The sequence below is a fragment of the Canis lupus genome, chromosome 23 (genome assembly GCF_003254725.2).
Source record: "Canis lupus dingo isolate Sandy chromosome 23, ASM325472v2, whole genome shotgun sequence".
Classification (NCBI taxonomy): domain Eukaryota; kingdom Metazoa; phylum Chordata; class Mammalia; order Carnivora; family Canidae; genus Canis; species Canis lupus.
The window spans coordinates 552889-580279 of NC_064265.1; the positions used below are offsets into that span (position 1 = coordinate 552889).

General features: G+C 38.9%; 1 protein-coding gene and 2 pseudogenes across 1 annotated transcript in view; 2 read left to right on the forward strand and 1 right to left on the reverse strand.

The window, feature by feature from the left end:
- The window catches only part of LOC112668863 (cystatin-9-like), a 1128704-nt gene that overhangs the window by 503057 nt on the left and 598256 nt on the right, over positions 1-27391 (reverse strand). The window lies entirely within an intron of this gene.
- LOC112668896 (heterogeneous nuclear ribonucleoprotein D-like) overlaps positions 1-27391 on the forward strand; it is a 220518-nt pseudogene that overhangs the window by 179460 nt on the left and 13667 nt on the right.
- Positions 8882-8977, forward strand: LOC112668937 (U6 spliceosomal RNA; annotated as a pseudogene).

Below are 27391 nucleotides of genomic sequence, written 5' to 3' on the forward strand. Positions count from 1 at the left end.
GATTTATTCCCGGGATGCAAGGCTGGTTCAACACTCATAAAACAATCAATGTGATTCATCATATCAGCAAGAGAAAAACCAAGAACCATATGATCCTCTCAATAGATGCAGAGAAAGCATTTGACAAAATACAGCATCCATTCCGGATCAAAACTCTTCAGAGTGCAGGGATAGAGGGAACATTCCTCAACATCTTAAAAGCCATCTACGAAAAGCCCACAGCAAATATCATTCTCAATGGGGAAGCACTGGGAGCCTTTCCCCTAAGATCAGGAACAAGACAGGGATGTCCACTCTCACCACTGCTATTCAACATAGTACTGGAAATCCTAGCCTCAGCTATCAGACAACAAAAAGACCTTAAAGGCATCCAAATTGGCAAGGAAGAAGTCAAACTCTCCCTCTTCGCCAATGACATGATACTGTACCTAGGAAACCCAAAAGACTCCACCCCAAGATTGCTAGAACTCATACAGAAATTTGGCAGTGTGGCAGAATACAAAATCAATGCTCAGAAGTCAGTGGCAATTCTATACACTAATAATGAGACTGAAGAAAGAGAAATTAAGAAGTGAATCCCATTTACAATTGCACCCAAATGCATAAAATACGTAGGAATAAACCTAACTAAAGAGGTAAAGGATCTATACCCTAAGAACTATAGAGCACTTCTGAAAGAAATTGAGGAAGACACAAAGAGATGGAAATATATTCCATGCTCATGGATTGGCAGAATTAATATGTGAAAATGTCAATGTTACCCAGGGCAATTTACACGTTTAATGTAATCCCTATCAAAATACCATGGACTTTCTTCAGAGAGTTAGAACAAATTTTTTAAAGATTTGTATGTAGTCTGAAAAGATCCCGATTAGCCAGGGGAATTTTAAAAAAGAAAACCTTAGCTAGGGCATCACAATGCCAGATTTCAGGTTGTACTACAAAGCTGTGGTCATCAAGACAGTGTGGTACTGGCACAAAAACAGACACAGAGATCAATGGAACAGAATAGGGAACCCAGAAGTGGACCCTCAACTTTATGGTCAACTAATATTTGATAAAGGAGGAAAGACGATCCACTGGAAGAAAGACAGTCTCTTCAATAAATGGTGCTGGGAAAAATGGACATCCACATGCAGAAGAATGAAACTAGACCACTCTCTTTCACCATACACAAAGATAAACTCAAAATGGATGAAAGATCTAAATGTGAGACAAGATTCCATCAAAATCCTCGAGGAGAACACAGGCAACACCCTTTTTGAACTTGGCCACAGCAACTTCTTGCAAGATACATCCCCGAAGGCAAAAGAAACAAAAGCAAAATGAACTATTTGGACTTCATCAAGATAAGAAGCTTTTCCACAGCGAAGGATACAATCAAAAAAACTCAAAGACAACCTACAGAATGGGAGAAGATATTTGCAAGTGACGTATCAGATAAAGGGCTAGTTTCCAAGATCTATAAAGAACTTATTAAACTCAACAGCAAAGAAACAAGCAATCCTATCATGAAATGGACAAAAGACATGAACAGAAATCTCACAGAGGAAGACATAGACATGGCCAACATGCACATGAGAACATGCTCTGCATCACTTGCCATCAGGGAAATACAATTCAAAACCACAGTGAGATACCCCCTCACACCAGTGAGAATGGGGAAAATTAACAAGGCAGGAAACCACAAATGTTGGTGAGGATGAGGAGGAAAGGGAATTCTCTTACACTGTTGATGGGAATGTGAACTGGTGCAGCCACTCTGGAAACTGTGTGGAGGTTCCTCAAACAGTTAAAAATAAAGCTGCCCTATGATCCAGCCATTGCACTGTTGGGGATTTACCCCAAAGATACAGATGCAATGAAACGCCGGGACACCTGCACCCCGATGTTTCTAGCAGCAATGGCCACGATAGCCAAACTGTGGAAGGAGCCTCGGTGTCCATCGAAAGATGAATGGATAAAGAAGATGTGGTTTATGTACACAATGGAATATTCCTCAGCCATTAGAAATGACAAATACCCACCATTTGCTTCAACGTGGATGGAACTGGAGGGTATTATGCTGAGTGAAATGAGTCAATTTTTGAAGGACAAACATTATATGTTCTCATTCATTTGGGGAATATAAAAAATAGTGAAAGGGAATAAAGGGGAAAGGAGAAAAAATAAATGGGAAATATCAGAAAGGAGACAGAACATGAGAGACTCCTAACTCTTGGAAACGAACTAGGGGTGGTGGAAGGGGAGGAGGGCGGGGGGTGGGGGTGAATGGGTGACAGGCACTGAGGGGGGCACTTGACGGGATGAGCACTGGGTGTTATTCTGTAGGTTGGCAAATTGAGCAGCAATAAAATTAGATTTGTTATTTTAAAAAAAGGAAAATAAATTTAAAAAAATAACACCACCTCTTTAATTGGTAAAAATTCACTAAGGGAGGTAGTAGAGTTTAGATCAAACATGAGACAGTGAATGTGCCATTTGTCTTGTAATTTGTTTTGCAGGAATCAAGGAAGATATGCTTCTTTTTAAAAATCTACAAGAAATGTGTGGGAAATATCAGAAAGGGAGACAGAACATAATGACTCCTAACTCTGGGAAACAAACTGGGGGTGGTGGAAGGGGAGGAGGGCGGGGGGTGGAGGAGAATGGGTGACGGGCACTGAGGGGGTCACTTGACGGGATGAGCACTGGGTGTTATTCTGTATGTTGGTAAATTGAACACCAATAAAAAAATAAATTTATTTAAAAAAATTTAAAAAATAAAATAAATAAATAAAAATCTACATAGCTCATACTTGATGAAATGGAATTACAATCTCTGGTTTCCAAATATTTGTCACCCAGTTTCTAAATACTTAATTCTAATAATTAAACAATTGTTTGGGAGAAACCAAACATAATCTGGTCCAACTGTTGGATGCTCCTAGTAGTTATTATGTGTGTAAAGTGAGTAATGTCTCAGGTCACACTAATCAAATCTGTGTCAACTTTAGCATTAAGTATCTCTTGGTAGATATCCATCTAAAGTGCTTAAGATCAGATAGAGTTATTCTATGGAATGTGGACTTTTATTAAGATTTGGGAACCTCCCAACACTCTTCATGGGATAGGTATGGAGACATGTGCTCAAGGCTGTACTCTCAAGGCCAGAGTGTGGACATGACCCCACATTTTCTCCATGACACCACTGCCTCTTCAGTGGAAATGGCTCATGTGTAAAGATCACAGTTCCTGGAGCCTTCATGGGTGTCCAATATATCTTAGTACCAGAAATCACCAAAGATCAAACTCTGGACATTGCTTATTCCTAGGTAGGAGGGAGTGAGGAGCTCTGAAATGTCCTGATTTTCATTAGATCCTCTTGAACACCAACTATCTTTCTGCCTTCCTAAAAGGAAATTAATTGATATTTTCAGTATGTATGATCCTTTCTTTCCATGCTGATAAAAGCACCATAAGTTAAACTCATAATGTACAGACAGGTATGGAAACAACAGTGATATTGGCCATAATACAGAAAAATCAGTGAGATCTCATTCTGTGCTCGGCATCTTATCTCAACTATATTATTTAATCCTGAAACACAGTTATCATTATGTCCCACATTTTAATGATGATAAAGAAGAGATACACAAGGATTAAGTAACATGTCCACATTCTACAGATTAAAAAATCATTAAGCCAATCACAAAAGTGATTTGTCTCCTTTCAAATTAAGTATGGTTAATTATTATGAAGTACTATCTCTAAGAAATGTGTACTTGGTCTACATTTGACTTAAAGAGATAGAAATTAATTTTAGAAAGCCAGAAATACAGAAGTCAATATGTTGATGAAAACCAAGGCCAGTTGCTGTCAGAAGCCTGATGCACGAAGGCATCTGTCTTCTTGAGGTACAGTAACATCCCTTAACCTCACTACCTTCAGTGACTATTGTGTGATAAGAATGATGCATGCATGGCAGGAGTGATCCAGTGAGGAAAAGGATGCATGATTGAAGGGCTGAAGTCTCTAATAGGACAAAGGGATGAGCAGTGACTACAAGAACGATTACTACTTCTTGCAGTTACTTGGCTTCATAAGAACATTCCTTTATATGAATGTGTCACATACTTAAACCTGCTTGCAGATTCCTGCCTGTCCCCCAAAAGATGAGCAGCTCTAGAGATCGGAAAGGGGCAGGCATACAAAGTGGGAAAGGGCAGTTTGGTCCAGGACACAAAAGATTTGATTTGACTGAACTGCAGGATGGGATGAGAGGAATAAAACTACATGTCTGGCAGAGGTCAGACCATGAGAAGCTTTCTCTACCAGTACTACTCAATGTGTGGCCAACAAACCTGCAATCACAGCCACTCGGAGGGGCTTTTTAGAAGTACAAGTTCTTGGAGCCTACCCTAAGCCTACTGAATCAGAATCTGAAGCTCCATAACCTTTTAGCAGTCTCTCCAAGGGAGTCTTATACATGCTAAAGTTTGAAAATAAAGCCACTGCTGTTTTATTTCCAAATTTTGATTCTTCTTGAATGAAACATTCCAACTGTGAGTTTGTCTACATTACAGAGACTCACTCTGTATATTAGCAAATCCCTTATACGGATTTGATCATTTTAACCCTTGAGTGGCAAATGTATAGAACAGACCAAATGCAGGACCCCAAGGATTTCAGAATATACCAATATTGGAACCATTACCTATAGAAGGAGAGACAGAAAATTGGAAGATACTCCAAAATTAGGAATCTTTAAAACATGCGTTTAAATAAAACATAGTTCAAAGAGAAAATTACCAGGAATATTGGAAAATACTTTGAATTGAATGAAGTAAAAAATACAATATTATCAAAAACTGTGAGATCTGCTGAAGTAGAGCACAGATGGAACTTTATTATATTAATGTTTACATTAAAAAGAGAAGAAAGACCTCCAATCAATGAACAAAGCTTGCACCTTAAGAAAATGGGAAAAAAAGAGCAAATTAAAATAAAAGCAAACAGAAGGAGGGGGGGAAAAACAATAAAAGCAGAAATCATTGAAATTTAAAGTAAAACAAAACACAAAAGCAGATTCTCTAAAATATAAAGAAAAGAATCTTCAAAAAAGGCTTTTTAAAAGATTTATTTATTTTAGAAAGAGAGAGAAAGAGCACACAAATGAGAGAGTGGGGGGAGGGGCAAAGGAAGAGGGAGGGAGAATCTCAAGCAGATTCCATTCTGGGGCTTGATCTCACGATCCTGAGATCATGACCTGAGCTGAAATCAAGAGCCAGATGTTTCACTGATCAAGCCACCCAGGTGCCCCTCAAAAAGACATTTAAAGTCAATTTATGACTAGTCATTCTGACTAGGAAATATATATAAATTGTCAACATTTGGAAAGAAATATGCTGTAAAGACACTAAAATGTTAATAAAGGAATATTATTCATCATATAGTAAATGTGAAAATATGAATAAAATAGACAAATTCCTTGAGGAACACAAACTACTAGAGGTCACTCAAGAAGAAATAGACCATCTAAATAGTTCTACCTCTATTAAAGAAATTGAATATTTTGTTAAAACCTTCTAACAAGGAAAATTCAGGTCCAGGATGGTTTTACTGGAAAATTCTGTCAAATATTTAAGGAAGAAATAATACGAATTTGACACAAAGAGTTCTAAAAAACAGAAGAGAAGGAAATACTTCTAATCATTCCCTAATCATTCTATGAGGCTATCATTACCCTGAAATCAAAATCAGATAAGTTATTACCATATCTATCATAATAGAGACATAATATCCTCAAAAATAATTAATAATAGCAGCAAATAAAATTCAGTAACATGAAAGGAAAAGTGTATTATGACCAAACAAAGTTTATCCTCAGAATGCAAAGTTGTGTCAACTTTTGGAAATCGATCTATATAAATTGTTATACCAAGAGATTAAATAAGACAAACCATATGATCATTTCAATAGATAACAGGAAAAGTGTCATACCCATTAATGATTAAAAATTCTTAGTGAACTTTTTAGTTTTTATATAAGGGAACTTAGATAACCCAATAAAGAATATCTTTAAAAAAATAAACTCTATAGGAAACATTATAATGAATGATAAAAGGAATGAATGTTTTCTCCTTAAAATGATGTACTTGCCATCCCTAATCAGCACACTGGAAGTCTTAACTAATACAATAAGATAAGGAAAACAAAAGAAAGAAAAAGTCTACAGATTGGTAAGGAAGAAATAAAAATCCCTACGTATCTATATCAAAAATTCCAAGGAATCTAAAAATAATCCACTGAACTAATGAGTAAATTTAACAAGGAGGCAAGATACAAGGTAAACAATAAAATTAAATTGTATTTCTCTGTATTGCCAATGAACAATTGCCAAATTTTAATTTTAAAATCAATACTGTTTATAATAGAACTAAAAACAAGCATGAAATACTCAAGTATAAATTCATCCAAATATATACAGTGCCTATGTACTGTATATAGATATAGATAGAGAGATATAGATATATAGATGATATAGATATAGATATAGATATAGATATAGATATAGATATAGATATAAACATATCTATATCTATCTCCTGCAGGGATTTTCTTTGGGATTGCATTGAATCTATAGATCAACTTGTAAAGAATTTGACCACTTAACAACACTGGCACTTTCAATCCATTAAGTAATTTGTAGTTTTCAGTACATAGGCACTGTATATATTTGGATGAATTTATACTTGAGTATTTCATGCTTGTTTTTAGTTCTATTATAAATATATATATAATATTTTAATATTGACAAACTGATTTTAAAAATTACATTGAAATTCAAAAGAACTATAATAGTTCAAACAATTTTGGACAGGAAAAACAAAGTGGAGGATTCATGCTGTCTGATTTTGAGGCAGGAGAGCTAGGTTCTTATCTCACGTAGTCCAAGAATGAATCTCTCCGGCAAAGGTGAGTAAAGCCGTATAAGTTTATTAAGCAAGGATAAAGAAAAAGCTCTCAGGAGAGAGCCACTGAGGGCCTTTAGGGTTGGTCTTTATTAAAAGCTAACCAGGGAACCCAAATCCTTTTAACATCTCTACTGAAAAAAAAAAAAATCTCTACTGATAGCACCATTGAGTAAGTGATAGTGACTATTGATAACACCTTAAATGCCTATTTCCTTTTTAGGATCTGGTAATTCTTTGTTGTCACGGGTAGCTGTTATAACAAGACCCCACCTCTGACACCTAGGACAGGATGGTCTGATTTGTTTCCTTATCTTATTGGTTTCCTTTCACCTCCAAAAGTTTCAGAATTTTATGAGCCTCATCCCATGCCCCCCTACCTATCTCTCCCTACCTAGCCCTGCCTGTCCCTTACTCATTTTCAAGACTTACTATAAAGCTACAGTGGGTTTTAATGAAGGAATAGACACAAAGACCAATGTAACAGAATACAGTGTGCAGGGTACACCTGGATGGCTCAGTGGTTGAGCATTCACCTTTGGCTCAGGGTGTGATCCCAAAGTCTGGGATCAAGTCCCACATTGGGCTTCCCTTGAGGAGCCTGCCTCTCCCTCTGCCTATGTCTCTGCCTGTCTTTCTATGTCTCATGACTATGTGGGACCCAAGGAATTTAACAAAAATCCCCTACCCCTGGACAAGCAGAGCAGGACTAACTCCATTTTGTGCTGCACCCGCCATCTCATGTATGACCCCCACATGACCTGCTTATTGCTCAAGGCACTCCCCCACCCTAGTCAAGCCGCCGGGCACACCCTTACTGGAAACCCGCTCATATAGGAATGCGGAACCCTTAACCGCCAAAGAACGTAAACCCCGCCTTTTGCCGGCCAAACCTGCGCACCAATTCTGACCAGAGTGACAGGTTAGCTCAAAGGGTCATTATAGGGTAAATTGTAATTCAATTGGCCACCTGCGTGCGGACCGACATGACTGTGCAACTTTCTGTGTGTGTTATAAGCTCATTGGCTACTGGCCCCTATAAAACTGGTACACCTCTTAACCTCGGGGTCCAAGTCTCTGCTCTGCTGTGTGGGGTACACTTGGACCCAAGCTCGAGCTCGTAAATAAACCCTTGTGCGTTTGCATGGGTGTCAGCTCCTTGGTGGTTTCTCGAATAGGTAATCTTGGGCACAACAAATAAATAAAATCTTTAAAAAAAGAAAAAAGCATACAGCATACAGAAGTAGATTTATGCATATGTTTGTGTGGACCATTCATCTTTTACAAAGTAAAAAGACAATTCAGTGGAGAAAGACAGTCTTTTCAACAAAAGTTACTGTTAACAATTGTAATTCAATGGCAAAATAAATAAACCTTGAAGTACAGTTTGCACTTTATTCAAAAATTAACTCAAAATGTATTGTGGACCTTTAAAACCTAAAACGAGAAAATGTGTAGAAGAAAACATACAAAACGTTTAACTGCTGGGGATCCCTGGGTGGCGCAGCGGTTTGGCGCCTGCCTTTGGCCCAGGGCGCGATCCTGGAGATCCGGGATCGAATCCCACGTCGGGCTCCCGGTGCATGGAGCCTGCTTCTCCTTCTGCCTGTGTCTCTGCCTCTCTCTCTCTCTCTCTCTCTCTGTGTGTGTGACTACCATAAATAAATAAAAATTAAAAAAAAAAAACAAGAAAACGTCTAACTGCTTATTTGATAACATTTCTTAGATTATGATCTCAAAATTCTGATATGTGAAAGGGAAAAATTTGATAATAAAATGTTATCACTTAAAAACTTCTGCTTTATAAGGACACTATTAAGAAAGGAAGGAAGCCAAAGCTGAGAGAAAAATATTTACATAACCATATTTAAGAAGGGATTTGTTGTTTCAGAATATTTTAAAAACTCAAATTTCCAAAAAAGGAAAAAAGTGTACTTGTACACTAAAAATTGGAAGGATACAGAGAAGAGTAACATGGCCTCTGCATGAATGACTTACAAATTCATGAAGTGTTCCATATTTTTACCCAATGAAAGTGGCAAAAGGTATAAACTTCCAGTGATTAGATAAATAAGTACTGGGAATGTGACATACAACATGAGGACTATAGCTGATGAGAGAACAGAAGGCTAACTGAGGACAAAGCACAGGGTGGCACCTCACAAAAGCCCCCCCCCCCCCCCAGGTGACCTGTGTGTGACATTCCTCAGGCACTCCTCCCTTACTTAAAGCTAAGGGAAAGGAAAAACAAATAGTTAATTTATAGAGATTATAATCCTATAGACGTGAGTCTCCCTCAGTTTACAAAATGTCGTAGTGATTTACAAGAAAAAAAGCATTCTTACCAATAACCTAATTCCAGAAAGAAACCCCTAACTGTCTCAATGTTAATGCTTTACCAGAGGGAAAATACAACCTTTACCTTGACAATGGCAAGGCCTCCAGGATCTTGTAGATCTTCTTTAGCATATGAAAGTCCTTTCAAAAGCTCCCTTTTCCTGACCTCCCCCAGCTCCTAAGTATATAATCAGCCACCCTTCACAACCCCAAGGCAGCAGCTCTTTCTGCCCACGGGTGCTGTCCCCATGCTTTAATAAAACCACCATTTTGTACCAAGATCTGTTAAGAATTCTTTCCTGGTCATCATCTCCAGACCCCACTCCACCAAACCTCACCTATATTCCAAAACTGCATCGTAGTTAACACTACTGTTGGTACATCTGAAAGGTGCTAAGAGAGTAGATCCTAAAATTTCTCATCACAAGTGATGTAGTTTTCTTCCTTGGATGGAGATGTCAGTATTATAACGAAATAAAGATAATTGTAGGCCATTCCAGGGGTCACTCCATGATCCATCTGCAAAGGCAGGAGTTTGGGGGTGGGGGTAGGCTCAAAGAATCTAGGTGGTCTGGACTGGCAGGTGGTCTTGTCAAGGTAGTCACCAACTCCTGGGGGGTGGTTTCCAGTTTCATTTTGCCTAAGTTAAGAGGAAAGCCTGAAAGAAGATCCTAAGGGAAAATATAAGTAGGACAGAGGTTAGTGAGCACAAGCAGGTGGGCAGTAAAGGCCAGGTCTTGGAGTCTAGCTGATGACAAGATGATGAATGTAACTAAACTTAATGTGGTCATTGAGGAAGGAACAGAACGGTTAGCTGAGGACAAAGCACTAGCCGACACCCCAACCCCTCACCCCAGGTGGGATGTGTGTGACATTCCTCAGGCACTCCTGACTTCTCTAAAGCTAAGAAGAGGAAAAACAAATAGTTGTCAACTTATGGAGACCACAATCCTGCAAGACATGAGTCTCCCTCTGTTTACAAATGTCTTAGTAATTTACAAAAACGAAGCATTTTTATCAATAACTTAGCTTCCCGAAGGAAATGTAGATACAATTAAATGTCCTTACGACCAGCAGCCCATTGACAGAAACTTGAAGAGGGCAAAGTATACTATTCCTCCAGGAAGCTCCCAACTATCTTAATGTTAAGCCTTTTGCTAGAAGGAGAAACAGCATCTGCCTTTGGCTCAGGGTGTGATTCCCACATTCTAGGGTTCGAGTCCCACATTGGGCTCCCTGCATGGAGCCTGCTTCTCCCTCTGCCTGTGTCTTTGCCTCTCTCTGTGTGTCTCTCATGAATAAATAAATAAAATCTTAAAAACAAAAACAAAAACAAAAACCAAAAAACAAAACTTGACAAGGGCAAGGCCCGCACTATCCTGAGTCCTCTTTAACATATGAAAATCCTTTTGAAACCTCCCTTTAAAAAAAAAAAAAAGAAAGCTTTTTCTTACCTCCTACAACTCCCAAATATATAACCAGCCACCCCTCACAACCCCCAGGCAGCAGCTCTTTCAGCCCACTGGGTCCTGTCCCTGTGCTTTAATAAAACCACCATTTTGCACCAAAGACATCTCAAGAATCCTCTTGGTCATCTCCAGATCTTGCACCACCAAACGTCACCTATATTCCAAAACTACATCAGTCATCATTTCACAATATATGTAGTCAAGTCATTGCACTGGGCATCTTAAACTTACATTGTACTGCACATCAATTATGTCTCAATAAAACTGGGGGGGAAAGGAAAAGTTCAATTAGAAAATGGCAGACTATTTAAATTGACACTTTATCACAGAAAATTTAAATCTGGTGGAAAAAAAAGATATACTAAAAGATGTTCAACATCACTAATTATTGGTAAAATCAAATTAAAAGCACAATGACCTCTACACTTGATGAGGACTAAGTAGTTCAGTTAAGCCAAGAGAATCTTCAAATCAAGAACAGAGTGAAATCTTTTCAAAATTGTCATTCTAAGAAGCCAGACCCAAGGCCGAGCATCAGTCAGAACATGTTGGCATTCCAGGTCACTGAGTGATTTCCCATCCTAGCCTGGCAGACACATCATTCACAACCAAGTCACAAAGACAAGGGATGAAGCTAAAACCTATTTCCTGGGTGATAAAGGAAGAGATGTTCATGCCAGAATAACTGATTAAGGTAGGAGCCCCATCTGTGGGACATGACCTCCGAGACCCTGCCTAGCCCCCAATATATATGCATGATGCAACTATTACTCCAAGTAAGCTGCACTCTTGGGCTCTTATCCAGACCTCCTGTGGGTTTTCTTCAGTCTGAACAGAGTACCCAGAGATAGTTCATTCATAATAACAATCTATTCAAGACAGGTCATTTGTTTTGGTGAAAATAGAATGTTCTTGAAAATGTTGCCATTACACAAGATAAGTGATGAACAGAGCTGACCTCTAACTCCCTATAAATGAAAAGTAATGTAAAAATCAAACACAAAAGAAATAGAAACAGCCACAACAGCAACTCTGTCAGCCCTGTGGAAATATTCTGAATCTGTAACTCTCCATCTATTTATTGTTCTTGCATTTCTTTTTCCCTTTGGTAAGGACAGTCATTTAGGAGAGGGACTGGCCTAGCTCTGCTACCTTTGGAGATAGGAAGCTCCTTGATATGGGGAGACCACAGAAATGGGAGGGCTTGTTGCATTATCTCCCAGTGGAAGAGCATGCACCCACTGTGTGAGTGGTGCTTGCCATCATGCTTGATGGCTGTCTCATGAACAGGAAACAGAGAAGGCTGTTGGCCCCATGAGATTACGTCAACGTTTCCACTGCAGTCCCCCTCCCCAAGACTGAATAATTTGTCTTGACTTGGTTTTCAGCTTTTTAAAAAATTTCCAGGTCATGTTAATATGTCAAGTTTGGATGATTGACAAACCTGACTCCTACATTTCAAATTTCTAGGTGCTGTACATTGAGCAAAAGAAGTAAACTAAAAGCAAAACAAAAAACTAGCCCGGCCTCTGGGAAGCTAGCACACAAGTCAGGGAGATTACAGGGTTTCATAGCAAATGGTGAAGCCGGGGTAGTACTGTTAGGTCTCCTGGAAGATGCTCTGAACTTAGACTTACCAAGCACTGGTAGACTGCCCCACTCACCCTAAGGGAGGGCCCTGTGCCCCCATGCCCTACAGCACTGGTGTGGCTCCCCATTCCTCTCTGCCTACCTGCTGGGCTTTCCAGGTGTCACATTTTAGCTCTCAGATTACTGGAAAAGTTCATCTTCTCTACATACTCATTGAGTCCTTCAAATGGCACGTTTGTGAACATTTTCATTTTATAAAATTTTTACTTATCTTTCTATTGGTTTCTCAGTCATTATCTTATTGAACTGCAGATTTCCTTTTAGTTTCTATGTATTGATTGCTTTGTTTTTTTATTTTAATTTTATGTATGTCTGCAACTGGTAATACACTCATGAGGTTCAAATTTCAACATCTAAAGTTGGGTCTTCTGTAAAATCTCACCTCTATCTCTGACTCTCAGCCACCTCATTTTATATCTATCTCTCAAGATATTGTATGCATGTGAAAGCAATGAAATCATATCAGCATTCACACATACGTAAATATTCTTCCCCTTTTGCTTCTAGACAGATGATAAGATTACTTAAGGATTCTTCTGTACCTTACTCTATTTGCTTAACATTCCATCCTGGAAATTATTCCATATCCAATCCATAAAGAATTCCCTTATTTCTTCTTGAGGTTGTGGAGCATTCCCTTGATGGGATGTTTCATAATTTATTTAACCAATACAGTATTGAGAGACATCCAGTTTGTTTCTAATCTTATGTCTCTTTCTAGAGGTGAGATTGCTGGATCAAAGGATGGACAATTTTTAATTTTGAAATTTACTTTCCATATAGTCTTTTTTAGAGACTGTACCAGTGAGAACTTCCATCAGGGATGTATATGAGCATCTGTTTTCACTCCTACTGCCAAAGCTGGGTGGTATCACTCTGCATGTCACACACTGCTTGATAAACCTTGGCACTCCAGCGTGTCCCTCTGCAGGAAAGGGCAAGTCCTTTAACCACACAGCACTCACTTGCACTTCTGTCCTCTCAGTGCTGGGCCTATCTTTCCATGAGATTGCTGGTCTTTTGTTTTGGAGGAGCACTTAATATGCTCAGGCAGAGAGCTATTTCTATGATATTGGCTGCATATCCCAATTTCTCATAAATAATTATTTGGCTTCTGACTTTACTGCCTGTGTGCACAACGTCAAAATTGTAATTTTATGTAACTAAATTTATTAATTATTGTTTTCTTATTCTAAGCTTTGTTATGTAGTCAGAAAAGCTGTGTGTGTGTGCACACTAGCTCTCCCATGTTACTTCTAGCTTTTTTATCATTTCACTTTTATGTTTAAATATTTGAACCATTTGGAATTCATTCAGACATAGAGAATGAGGTATGCATCCAGCTTATTCATCTTCCAGATTACTACCAAATTTTCTCATTGCCATTTATTAAATATACTTTTTATGCTGCTTTCAGATGGTTTCCAACCTAGACTAGCCTATGTGTTTAAGTGTATTTTTGGTTCTTATTGTCTGTTCCACTAATCTGCCCATCTATTCTTGCTTTTTTTCCACACTGCTTTACTTATTGCAGCTGTCTGCTGTTATAATACAGCCCCTTGTTATTCTTTTATTTTCAAAACTTGCTATCTTCACATGAACCTTGACTACTGAAAATAACTATTGATACTATTAGTGTCCTCTCATCGTATTCATAAATTAACTAAGGGAGAATGGAAATCTGTTTGATGTGGAGCTTTCCTGCCTAATGACAATGACTGCATGTTCGTCTGATATAAATATACTTTTGGACTTCAGGAGTGTTTTAAATTGTTGCTCAAATAGCCATGTACATTTCAATATGCATTCCCAGATATTTTACTTGTATTGTGCTATTATAGAAGAAGCTTTTTAAGTAAAATCTTATAAAATTTTATTTTATATATAATATATATGTGTATACATAAGCTACTGATTATTCTTTATTATTTTTTCCCAAATACATGAATTCTAAAGTCTCTTATTTTTGCTAAAATTGTTGGTTGATCATCTTTGGTTTCAATGATAACAATTTTATCTAATCAAACATAGTAGTTATTTTATATCTTTCATCCCACATTTGTACATCTTTAATTCATTCACTTTTTAAATTTTTTTTGGTTAGTGTAATGTCAGTAACAGCAAATAAAATTAGAGATAAATAAGATTTTACAACTTTGTATTTTCCATGACTTTAGTGGAGATGCTTTTAGTATTTCCTTACAAAGCTCAATGCTTGCTTTGAAATATATATACATATGTATACATTTTGTGTGTGTATCTTCATTTCTGTTTTATTTTTTTAAAAAAGATTTTATTTCTATATTTGAGAGAGAGCTCAGGAGAGTGAGAGTAAAGCAGGGGGAGTGGCAGAGGGAGAGGGAGAAGCAGACTCCCTGCTGAACAGTGAGCAGGACTGGACTCAAGGCTGGATCCCAGGACCCTGGGATCATGACCTGAGCCAAAGACAGACACACTTAACCAACTGAGCCACCCAGGTTTCCCTCTTAATTCCTATTTTTAAAAATTCTTAAAAATAATGTGTATCAGTGCATGATTTTAAATAATTTTTTAATAAAAATGGAAATTAACAAAATGGAAATTTAATTTTATCACATGACTTTTCAACATTTTTAAAAATAATTAAATAATAAAAGATGTTATATATTATTTATTTTTTATTAGGATCTATAAATAAGATTCGTCTATAATTTACAATCCATTATGCAATCATGCTTTGGCATTAATATCATACTTGTCTCTTCAAAATATTTTGAAAAATAACATTATTTTTCTTTGGTCTGAAATATTTTACAGATCTTTGGAATTATCAAGTCTTTAAATGTTTGCCAGAATTCTTCACTGTGTTCTAAAGGTTGAGTAGTCATACAAAAAAAATTCTTATATATTGATCTGCCTATTGAGATTTTCTCTTTCTAGAGAGTTTTGATACATTATAGTTTGTTAGAAAATTATCATTTCCTTCAAGTTTTCAAATATATTTCACAGAGTTAAGCAAAGAGGTGTCTTAAGACTTTTAAATTACCTCTGATATTATTTTCCCCTCATCATTACTTATGTTCTGTGTTTGCACTTTCTTCCCTATAATAAAATCTATGATTTTTCTCCTGACTCCTGCTTTAGCTGCATACCAAAAGTTTGATATGTAGACTTGGTATTCTTGTTATTGTGTTGTTGTTTATACTTTTGAATTTTTATGTGTTTTTCTTTGTGCCCAGTAATTGTTTGAGAGCACCTTGAAATCCAGGTGGTAAGAACTATTTGTTTTCTTGTTCTTCTATTAAATTCTGGTTTATTACATGAGATAGGATAATAGTTACACTTCTGATTTTTAGAATTTACTGAAGCTGAGGTTTTTTGACCCATCATATTATTATATTTTATGACTGTTCTGTGAGCACATGAAAAGATTTGTTCCTTGTTTTCAGGATACATTTTTTAATATAGTAATTAGCTAATCCTTATTAATCGTTATACTTGAGCCTTCTGTGTCCGCCTTACGATGCAGATGTAAGGTACAGAATCTTGCTGTGGCTAGTGCTCATTAAACCTCTGGTGCTCACCATCTTATAAATATGGTTTATGCCATTCTGTGACTATTAAATGGTGTCCTCCCCTCTTTGGCATTTTAAAGTGTCTGTTTGTTTTGATTAATGATGTTTGGTGTGGATTCAACTTTATCCAATGTTAAGATGACTTAAGCTTTCTCTTTGTACATGTATGCTAGTTTACAACTGCCCATACTTCTGTATTCAGATTTTAATCTGAATTTTCATTTACTGAAATGAAAGATACGTTTAGTGTAAGTTTTGTCACCTATGTTGTCATTTCTATTGTTATGTTTTTCTCTAACGGTAAAGATTTGTATTTTGATAGTATTGAACTGCCTTCCATTAAAAGCAAGACCACAGGCCAACAGTGGAGCTGCTTATGCTCAGCCCCATATCACTAAACTGAGACCTAACTTAATGAAAACTTTGACTCTCCCAGAAATGGAATTTTAAGACAGTCAGTCAAGAATTGCCTCATCAGAACTAGGGAGGTAATCTGTCTGACAGGCCTCTGTCATCCCCTAAAAGCAAGTAAACTTGCAATAACCAATTCATTTTTTTGCCTTTTTTAAACTTTCTTGCTCTTGCCTCTTCATTTTGTACAGGTCCTCTGAACCCTTTTTTCTATCTGCTTGGGCTGGATACTGCCCTATTCAAGTTGTTTTTTGCTCACATAAACTCTTAGATATTTAATAAACTTCAGTTTATCTTTTAACACCTTATACACATAACTTTACATTATACCTTCTAGTATCTATTTTTTTGATGGATAGTAGCTCTTAATTGCCAATATGAGTAATGATGAAATTAGTACATTCCATCTTCCCCCCTTCATCTTTTACTACCTGTTTTTAGTTAATAGCCACCTCTTTTTTTTGTTAAAAAGACTCCATATATGTAGTATTATATTTGTTGGTTTTAAATATTCTTGGATTTATCTACACAACATGAAGGAGTAAGAACTGATAGTACCTCCCAACATTTTTCCTTCCTTCTGACTTATTCTTGAGTTATGTTGCTATTTCATTATCAGAACTCATGGCATCTCTAATCATCTGTTGCTTCTGTCTCTTTGTTTTAATTTTATTTCTGGGGCTAAGTAAATTCAGTGTTCAGTTTTTCCCTTGATTATTTAGTTGTTTCCCTGGTTTGCTGAAGTTTGTCATTCAGTGAGTCTCTCAAGAATAGCTTATAGGAGAGTAAGTTACTGCAGGCTTACCGATGCATGCCCATTCTTTCTGTGCAAAGTAGCCATGTGCTAGGTATAAATGTCTGAATCATTCTTTCCTCGCGTAGAGGATTTTAGGTGATGCTGCCCTGTCTTCTAGCATTGACACTGCTGTGGAGACCCGCACGGCCAGCCTAAACTATGTCTCTTACATGTGGCTTGCTATGCTCATCTTCATTTTGGAGGATCAGGTACCTTTAGTAAGTCTCAGTTCTAACCAATCTGTATCTGTTTTATTGGTGTGTTGTGAATGCTTTCAGTATGAAATTAATCTCCTTTGGCTTGTTCAGGAAGCTTTTCTTGCATCATGTTTTCAAATATTCTGTTTCACTATTTTAGATTTTATCTTCCCAGACTCAAATCATGTTTATGATAGGCATCCCTTTGCCTATCTACCACCTCATTTTACTGCTCCTTTTTAACTTCTTATTTCTTTATTATTTCACATTACTTATTTTACTCCTTTTTATCTTCTCTCTAGTAAACTATTATGTTTTCAGTAGTTCCTATTCTCCACGTGCTCCCTCCAGTCTTTCCTCTATTTCTGTGCTGGCTTTGTGCTGTTTCCTGCTTCTTTGCTGTGCTCTACTAGCTCACACTTCATCTCCTCCATGCTCTGGTGTGCCCTTCCTCATTTCTCTTTGTGCTCCTGCTCCGTAAGTTATTGGCTATGACTATCCCTTTGCCCCATAGAAACCCTTTTCTATAAATTTTCTTCATGTGCTATTTGCTTATTCCTATCCTTTTCCTCATTATTTGTTCTTAGAGTAATTTTTACAGATGTTGTTCTAGGTTTGTTGCACTTACTTATTTTTTAATCAGGTACTTTTTCTCTGGGCCATCTATTGGTGAAATATTTAAGTATGGACAGGAGTAGAACAGAGAGCATGGAAGGTTCTGGGCCACAGTACCAAACATCTCCTCTCTACTGCAGCTGCAAGGATAATGGTGTCCTACATCCTACATGGGATCCTCAGTTAGCCATGCCTCCCTCCCTCTTGGAATCAAATAGAGCTCAGAAATGCTCCTACAATTAAAAATACACTCTAGGGGGAGGGGCAAGATGGCAGAAGAGTAGGGTCCCCAAATCACCTGTCCCCACCAAATTACCTAGATAACCATCAAATCATCCTGAAAATCTATGAATTCGGCCTGAGATTTAAAGAGAGACCAGCTGGAATGCTACAGTGAGAAGAGTTCGCGCTTCTATCAAGTTAGGAAGACGGGGAAAAAGAAATAAAGAAACAAAAGGCCTCCAAGGGGGAGGGGCCCCGCGAGGAGCCGGGCTGAGGCCGGGGCGAGTGTCCCCAGGACAGGAGAGCCCCGTCCCGGAGGAGCAGGAGCTGCACCGACCTTCCCGGGCGGAAAGGGGCTCGCAGGGAGGTGGAGCAGGACCCAGGAGGGCGGGGATGCCCTCGGGCTCCGGGGACACTAACAGACACCTGCGCCCCGGGAGAGGGCCGAGCTCCCTAAGGGCTGCAGCGCACATGGCGGGACCCGGAGCAGCTTGGGGGGCTCGGGGGCGGCTCCGCGGAGGGGGCTGCGGGGCGGGAGCACAGGGCGCCGGGACACAGCCCAAATCGGCCTCCCCCCGGGACAGGCAGAGGCCGGGAGGGCCCAGGACAGCAAGGACGCTCCTGCCCCGAGCTGAGCAGATCAGCGGCCCCGCCCGGAGCCTCCAGGCCCTGCAGACGGAGAGCTCCGGAGCTACTGCGGGAGCTGACTCCAGGGCTGCAGAGCTGGCCCCGCCACTGCGGTTGTTCCTCCTGGGGCCTCACGGGGTAAACAACCCCCACTGAGCTCTGCACCAGGCAGGGGGCTGAGCAGCTCCCCCAAGTGCTAACACCTGAAAATCAGCACAACAGGCCCCTCCCCAGAAGACCAGCTAGACGGACCAGTTCCAGGGTAAGTCAAGGGACTTAAAGTATACAGAATCAGAAGATACATCCTCGTGGTTTTTTTTTTTTGAATTTTGATTTCTGTTTGCTTCCCCCACCCTTTTTTTCCCTTTCTTTCTCTTTCTTTCTCTTTTTCTTCACTTTTTTTCTCTTTTCTCTTCCTTTTTTTCTTTTTTCCTTTTCTCTTTTCTTTCCTTCTTTCTCTCCTCTTTTTCTCCTTTTCCCAATACAACTTGTTTTTGGCAACTCTGCACTGAGCAAAATAACTAGAAGGAAAACCTCACCTCCAAAGAAACAATCAGAAACAGTCCTCTCTCCCACAGGGTTACAAAATCTGGATTACAATTCAATATCAGAAAGCCAATTCAGAAGCACTATTATACAGCTACTGGTGGCTCTCGAAAAAAGTATAAAGGAATCAAGAGACTTCATGACTGCAGAATTTAGATCTAATCAGGCAGAAATTAAAAATCAATTGAATGAGATGCAATCCAAACTAGAAGTCCTAATGATGAGGGTTAACGAGGTGGAAGAACGAGTAAGTGACATAGAAGACAAGTTGATGGCAAAGAGGGAAACTGAGGAAAAAAGAGACAAACAATTAAAAGACCATGAAGATAGATTAAGGGAAATAAACGACAACCTGAGGAAGAAAAACCTACGTTTAATTGGGGTTCCCTAGGGCGCCAAAAGGGACAGAGGGCCAGAATATGTATTTGAACAAATCCTAGCTGAAAACTTTCCTAATCTGGGACGGGAAACAGGCATTCAGATCCAGGAATTAGAGAGATCCCCCCCTAAAATCAATAAAAACCGTTCAACACCTGAACATTTAATAGTTAAGCTTGCAAATTCCAAAGATAAAGAGAAGATCCTTAAAGCAGCAGAGACAAGAAATCCCTGACTTTTATGGAGAGGAGTATTAGGGTGACAGCAGACCTCTCCACAGACCTGGCAGGCCAGAAAGGGCTGGCAGGATATATTCAGGGTCCTAAATGAGAAGACCATGCAACCAAGAATACTTTATCCAGCAAGGCTCTCATTCAGAGTGGAAGGAGAGATAAAGAGCTTTCAAGACAGGCAGGAACAGAAAGAATATGTGACCTCCAAACCAACTCTGCAAGAAATTTTAAGGGGGACTCTTAAAATTCCCCGTTAAGAAGTTCAGTGGAACATTCCACAAAAACAAGGACTGAATAGATATCATGATGTCCCTAAACTCATATCTTTCAATAGTAACTCTGACCATGAACGGGCTTAATGACCCCATCAAAAGGCGCAGGCTTTCAGACTGGATAAAAAAGCAGGACCCATCTATTTGCTCTCTACAAGAGACTCATTTTAGACAGAAGGACACCTACAGCCTGAAAATAAAAGGTTGGAGAACCATTTACTATTCAAATGGTCCACAAAAGAAAGCTGGGGTAGGCATCCTCATATCAGATAAACGAAAATTTACCCTGAAGACTGTAGTGAGAGATGAAGAGGGACACTATATCATACTGAAAGGATCTATCCAACAAGAGGACTTAACAATCCTCAATATATATGCCCTGAATGTAGGAGCTCCCAAATATTTAAACCAATTAATAACCAAAGTGAAGAAATACTTAGATAATAATACACTTATACTTGGTGACTTCAATCTAGCTCTTTCTATACTAGATAGGTCTTCTAAGCAAAACATCTCCAAAGAAATGAGAGCTTTAAATGATACACTGGACCAGATGGATTTCACAGATATCTATAGAACTTTACATCCAAACTCAACTGAATATACATTCTTCTCAAGTGCACATGGAACTTTCTCCAGAATAGACCACATACTGGGTCACAAATCAGGTCTGAACCGATACCAAAAGATTGGGATCGTCCCCTGCATATTCTCAGACCATAGTGTCTTGAAATTAAAACTAAATCACAACAGGAAGTGTGGAAGGACTTCAAACACGTGGAGGTTAAGGACCATCCTGCTAAAAGATGAAAGGGTCAACCAGGAAATTAAGGGAGAATTAAAAGATTCATGGAAACTAATGAGAATGAAGATACAACGTTCAAAACCTTTGGGGTGCAGCAAACGCAGTCCTAAGGGAGAAATATTTCGCAATACAAACATCCATTCAAAAACTGGAAAGAACTCAAATACAAAAGCTAACCTTACACATAAAGGAGTTAGAGAAAATACAGCAAATAGATCCTACACCCAGCAGAAGAAGGGAGTTAATAAAGATTCAAGCAGAACTCAACGAAATAGAGACTAGAAGAACTGTGGAACAGATCAACAGAACCAGGAGTTGGTTCTTTGAAAGAATTAATAAGCTAGATAAACCATTAGCCAGCCTTATTAAAAAGAAGAGAGAGAAGACTCAAATTAATAAAATCATGAATGAGAAAGGATCACTACCAACACAAGGAAATACAAACGATTTTAAAAACATATTATGAACAGTTATATTCCAATAAATTAGGTAATCTAGAAGAAATGGACGCATTCCTGGAAAGCCACAAACTATCAAAATTGGAACAGGAAAAAATAGAAAACCTGAACAGGCCAATAACCAGGGAGGAAACTGAAGCAGTCATCAAAAACCTCCCAAGACACAAAAGTCCAGGGCCAGATGGCTTCCCAGGGGAATTCTATCAAACGTTTAAAGAAGAAACCATACCTATTCTACTAAAGCTGTTTGGAAAGATAGAAAGAGATGGAGTACTTCCAAATTCGTTCTATGAGGCCAGCATCACCTTAATTCCAAAACCAGACAAAGACCCACCAAAAAGGAGAATTACAGACCAATATCCCTGATGAACATGGACGCAAAGCTTCTCAACAAGATACTAGCCGATAGGATCCAACAATACATTAAGAAAATTATTCACCTATGACCAAGTAGGATTTATCCCCGGGACACAAGGCTGGTTCAACACCCGTAAAACAATCAATGTGATTCATCATATCAGCAAGAGAAAAACCAAGAACCATATGATCCTCTCATTAGATGTAGAGAAAGCATTTGACAAAATACAGCATCCATCCCTGATCAAAACTCTTCAGAGTGTAGGGATAGAGGGAACCTTCCTCGACATCTTAAAAGCCATCTACGAAAAGCCCACAGCAAATATCATTCTCAATGGGGAAGCACTGGGAGCCTTTCCTCTAAGATCAGGAACAAGACAGGGATGTCCACTCTCACCACTGCTATTCAACATAGTACTGGAAGTCCTAGCCTCAGCAATCAGACAACAAAAAGACATTAAAGGCATTCAAATTGGCAAAGAAGAAGTCAAACTCTCCCTCTTCGCCGAAGACATGATACTCTACATAGAAAACCCAAAAGACTCCGCCCCAAGATTGCTAGAACTGATACAGCAATTTGGTAGCATGGCAGGATACAAAATCAATGCTCAGAAATCACTGGCATTTCCATATACTAATAATGAGACTGAAGAAAGAGAAATTAAGGAGTCAATCCCATTGACAATTGCACCCAAAAGCATAAGATACCTATGAATAAACCTCACCAAAGAGGTAAAGGATCGATACCCTAAAAACTATAGAACACTTCTGAAAGAAATTGAGGAAGACACAAAGAGATGGAAAAATATTCCATGCTCATGGATTGGCAGAATTAATAGGGTGAAAATGTCAATGTTACCCAGGGCAATTTACACGTTTAATGTAATCCCTATCAAAATACCATGGACTTTCTTCAGAGAGTTAGAACAAATTTTTAAGATTTGTATGGAGTCTGAAAAGATCCCAAATAGTCAGGGGAATTTTAAAAAAGAAAACCATAGCTGGGAGCATCACAATGCCAGATTTCAGGTTGTACTACAAAGCTGTGGTCATCAAGACAGTGTGGTACTGGCACAAAAACAGACACAGAGATCAATGGAACAGAATAGAGAACCCAGAAGTGGACCCTCAACTTTATGGTCAACTAATATTCGATAAAGGAGGAAAGACTATCCATTGGAAGAAAGATAGTCTCTTTAATAAATGGTGCTGGGAAAATTGGACATCCACATGCAGAAGAATGAAACTGGACCACTCTCTTGCACCAGACACAAAGATAAACTCAAAATGGATGAAAGATCTAAATGTGAGACAAGATTCCATCAAAATCCTAGAGCAGAACACAGGCAACACCCTTTTTGAACTCAGCCACAGTAACTTCTTGCAAGATACATCCAGGGAGGCAAAAGAAACAAAAGCAAAAATGAACTACTGGGACCTCATCAAGATAAGAAGCTTTTGCACAGCAAAGGATACAGTCAACAAAACTAAAAGACAACCTACAGAATGGGAGAAGATTTTTGCAAATGACATATCAGATAAAGGGCTAGTATCCAAGATCTATAAAGAACTTATTCAACTCAACACCAAAGAAACAAACAATCCAATCATGAAATGGGCAAAAGACATGAACAGAAATCTCACAGAGGAAGACATATACGTAGCCAACATGCACATGAGAAAATGCTCTGCATCACTTGCCATCAGGGAAATACAAATCCAAACCACAATGAGATACCACCTCACACCAGTGAGAATGGGGAAAATTAACAAGGCAGAAAACCACAAATATTGGAGAGGATGCATAGAAAAGGGAACCCTCCTGCACTGTTGGTGGGAATGTGAACTGGTGCAGCCACTCTGGAAAACTGTGTGGAGGTTCCCCATAGAGTTAAAAATAGACCTGCCCTACGACCCAGCAATTGCACTGTTGGGGATTTACCGCAAAGATACAGATGCAGTGGAACGCTGGGACACCTGCACCCCGATGTTTCTAGCAGCAATGTCCACAATAGCCGAACTGTGGAAGGAGTCTTGGTGTCCATCGAAAGATGAATGGATAAAGAAGATGTGGTCTATGTATACACTGGAATATTCCTCAGCCATTAGAAACGACAAATACCCACCATCTGCTTCAACATGAATGGAACTGGAGGGTATTATGCTGAGTGAAATAAGTCAATCGGAGAAGGACAAGCATAATATGGTCTCATTCATTTGGGGAATATAAATAATAGTGAAAGGGAATAGAAGGGAAGGGAGAAGAATGTGTGGGAAATATCAGAAAGGGAGACAGAACATCAAGACTCCTAACTCTGGGAAACGAACTAGGGGTGGTGGAACGGGAGGAGGGCGGAGGTTGGGGGTGAATGGGTAACGGGTTCTGAGGGTGGCACTTGACGGGATGAGCACTGGGTGTTATTCTGTATGTTGGTAAATTGAACACCAGTTAAAAATAAATTTATTATTAAAAAAATACACTCTCCTCAGGCTTTAACATCCAAGGAGTTTTAAACTTCTAGGTATGCCTCTCAGCTTTACATTTAGTTTCTTTGCTAATTTTTAGCCCGGCAACTAAGCATCCTGCCTCTGCATTCCCTCAAAGTGTCTCTGTCTTATATCTACCACTCTCAGTGGCATTTCTAACCACCTGCAATTTAGGAGTGGTTAGGCTTCCCTTGGTTTACTGATGGTAGAGTTTGTATTTTCATTCCTCATTCTCCTGGCTGCTTTTCAGAAAATTTTCAGGAATAAAACAAGATAATGCATAATTTATGTCTCTGTCTTAAAAATAAATGTCCCTATCTCCTTTAGTTGTTGGTTTTTTTGTTTTTGTTTTTTGTTTTTTGGCTTTGCAAATGTCTTCAGTTACTGTGTCACCATATGGTAACTTTATTTCTGGTGTTTTATTTTTAAGGCAAAATCATGAAGTTTCTTGTTGTCAGATATATCAAGTTTTCATCTTATAGTTTTTGTATTTGATGTCTTTTTAAAAATGTCTTTGCTTATCCCCTATTCACAAATATATTCTGACTGTGGTATGGTCTACCTTTTCCTTCAGTACTCTACGACTCAAGTCTGTGGCTGTTTTCTGACTGTGAACTAGGAAGACAGGAAAATAACATTACTGCACATTTGATTTAACAGCTTATTAGAAAACCCTGTTTATATGCATTCTATTAATGCTGTTTCTCTGCGGAACCTAGACTAACATAGCCATTGTTGTGAGGAGGTATGTATATACAGCCAACCAAATTAGGAATTTAGGCTCCACTTCCCTGCAGAAATGAGAGCATGGCACATAGAAATGTGTGCATATGTGTGTGCATGTGGGAATTTTGGAGTCACTTAACATAGACTGTTATGCCAACAAGACCCATGTGACACCATAAGCACTAATATTGGCTATTTCTCACTCATGGTGAAACAGAGCCTTGCCTGGATAGGCTTGCAGACAAACTTGGAAAAAAAATGAGAAGAGAGTCTTGCTTCCAGGCAGCATTTTCCTGCTGGCCCAGGAAAGACAGGAAAAGAGATGAGGCGAAAACCACTGGCCAATATCAAGGCACATGAAATGTGTCCTGGGGTACCTAAAGCTCACAACTTATAAGAGAGGGATTGAAACTTATTCAATAAAGTAAGAGGCATTATCCAAAATATACAATTTCTTTATTTTTTTAAAGGTTGCTTTAATTATTTATTTGAAGAGAGAGAGAGAGAACGTGAGCAAGTATGAGTGGTGGGTAGGGAGGATCAAAGGGAGCATGAGAAGCAGACTCCCACTAAGCAGAGGCCCCTGACTCATGTCTGGGATCACGACCTGAGCTTAAGGCCAACACTTAACCAACTGAGTCACCCAGGCACTCCTACAGTTTCTTTAAAGAGAATAATTTCAAAGGCTTGGTTTACTAGTATCTACAGTGTACATAGTTCTTCAGGAATCCCACCAGGGCCTGAAATAAGGCCAGTCATTGGGTCCTCCCAAGAGCAAGGATCAGCTGCTGGAATCTGAATCTCACTAATGAATGGGCCCCTATCCATAAAACTGAATCTGGGTGTAGGACAACTTTTAGTAACTACCTTTCTGGGGTCTCTACTGTCTGCTATTACAGGGCATGTGTAAGCCACTCAGGAAAACCCACATTTAAATGAAATGTGGGTCCATGCAGACTCTTCCTTCTGGAAGCATCTCAGAGTAGACTATGCTCTAGGAGAGATGCCTGAAGCTCCTGGGGCTATCTCTTCATGGAACATGCTAGATCCATGGATTACCTTTCCACTGAATGCTCAGTCATGTATTCCCAATCTGGGGCATGCTCTTTGAAGTTTGGAGTAACAAATGGCCCTCCACAACAGCATCACTATGAAGACATGCTTCTTTTAGTCCTCTGAGAATATAATAAGCAAAATTGGAAAGTTTTACCACTGTCTCTTGAAAAACCTTCAAATCTTATTAAATTGGCCAGCATGCTGCATGGTAATAATCCTAGTATGACTCTCTCTGTGTAGATGAGGGCTGTACAGAGGTGTCATGGTTCTCTATTTGACTACATCACTTACTTACATACAACTAGTAGCTTTGAGGTGTAGCTTCCTTCTCCAGATTGCCAAGCCACTCCCCTCTGAGGTAGAGATGATTCTCACATTTGCAGACAGCATCTTGGTGACTTGACTTTCCCCAGGCCTCCACCTGCCTACAGGTATCCTCCAGCCTTGTCAAAGAACTTGATCCATTTTCTGAGCCTGCCATAGAGATGTGCTTCCCTGCCTTTGACCATTTATTCATTCCACATTCCACAAACAATTCTTTGAAATGCCGAACTCACATTAAAATTGTCATTTAAATTTCATAAAACATGCCTTTACTCATTCATTGTTTGGGTATTTAAAGAGAAAGTAAAATATTTTTAATAAATAAAAACCACTAACCAATGCCATAGCCCTAGGCCTGAGCTGGCTACATTCTCCTTGTGACCTGCCTGCCACTGTGCTGCTGGGGTCCTCCTGGCTCCCTTGTTCTTTCTTGATTGGCTTCTCCTACTCTTTCTCTAATGTCTCCTTCCCTACCAGAGTGAGTAAAACATGAGTTAAATACAGTATCACCTCCTATGAACTAATTAGCAAGGTAGTGATGCTCTGCTTGGTCAAACTCATTCATCAAACCAGGGCCTGGACCTGCCCTGTAAAGCATAACCCTGGAGGTGCTTTCCAAGAGGAAAAAAAAATGTCAAGACTTTTGCCCTAAATTTAATTTCCCTCCTTTGCCTTGTAGTGAAATAAGTCTTTTAAGAAGTTTGTTTTATAAGCATGATTTCTATTCTACTGCAGAAAGGGGAGAGGGGAGAGGAGGAGAGGCCAGATGAGAAGAGGACAGAGCATGACAGAAACCCCACGATTATGCCTGGGGCAGGGGTGTTGTGCATTTTATTTTCTCATTTCTTAGGCTCACTAATAATGTGATAGAATATAATGTACTTAAAGCTTTTAAGGGGGAAAAAAAAACAAAGAAAA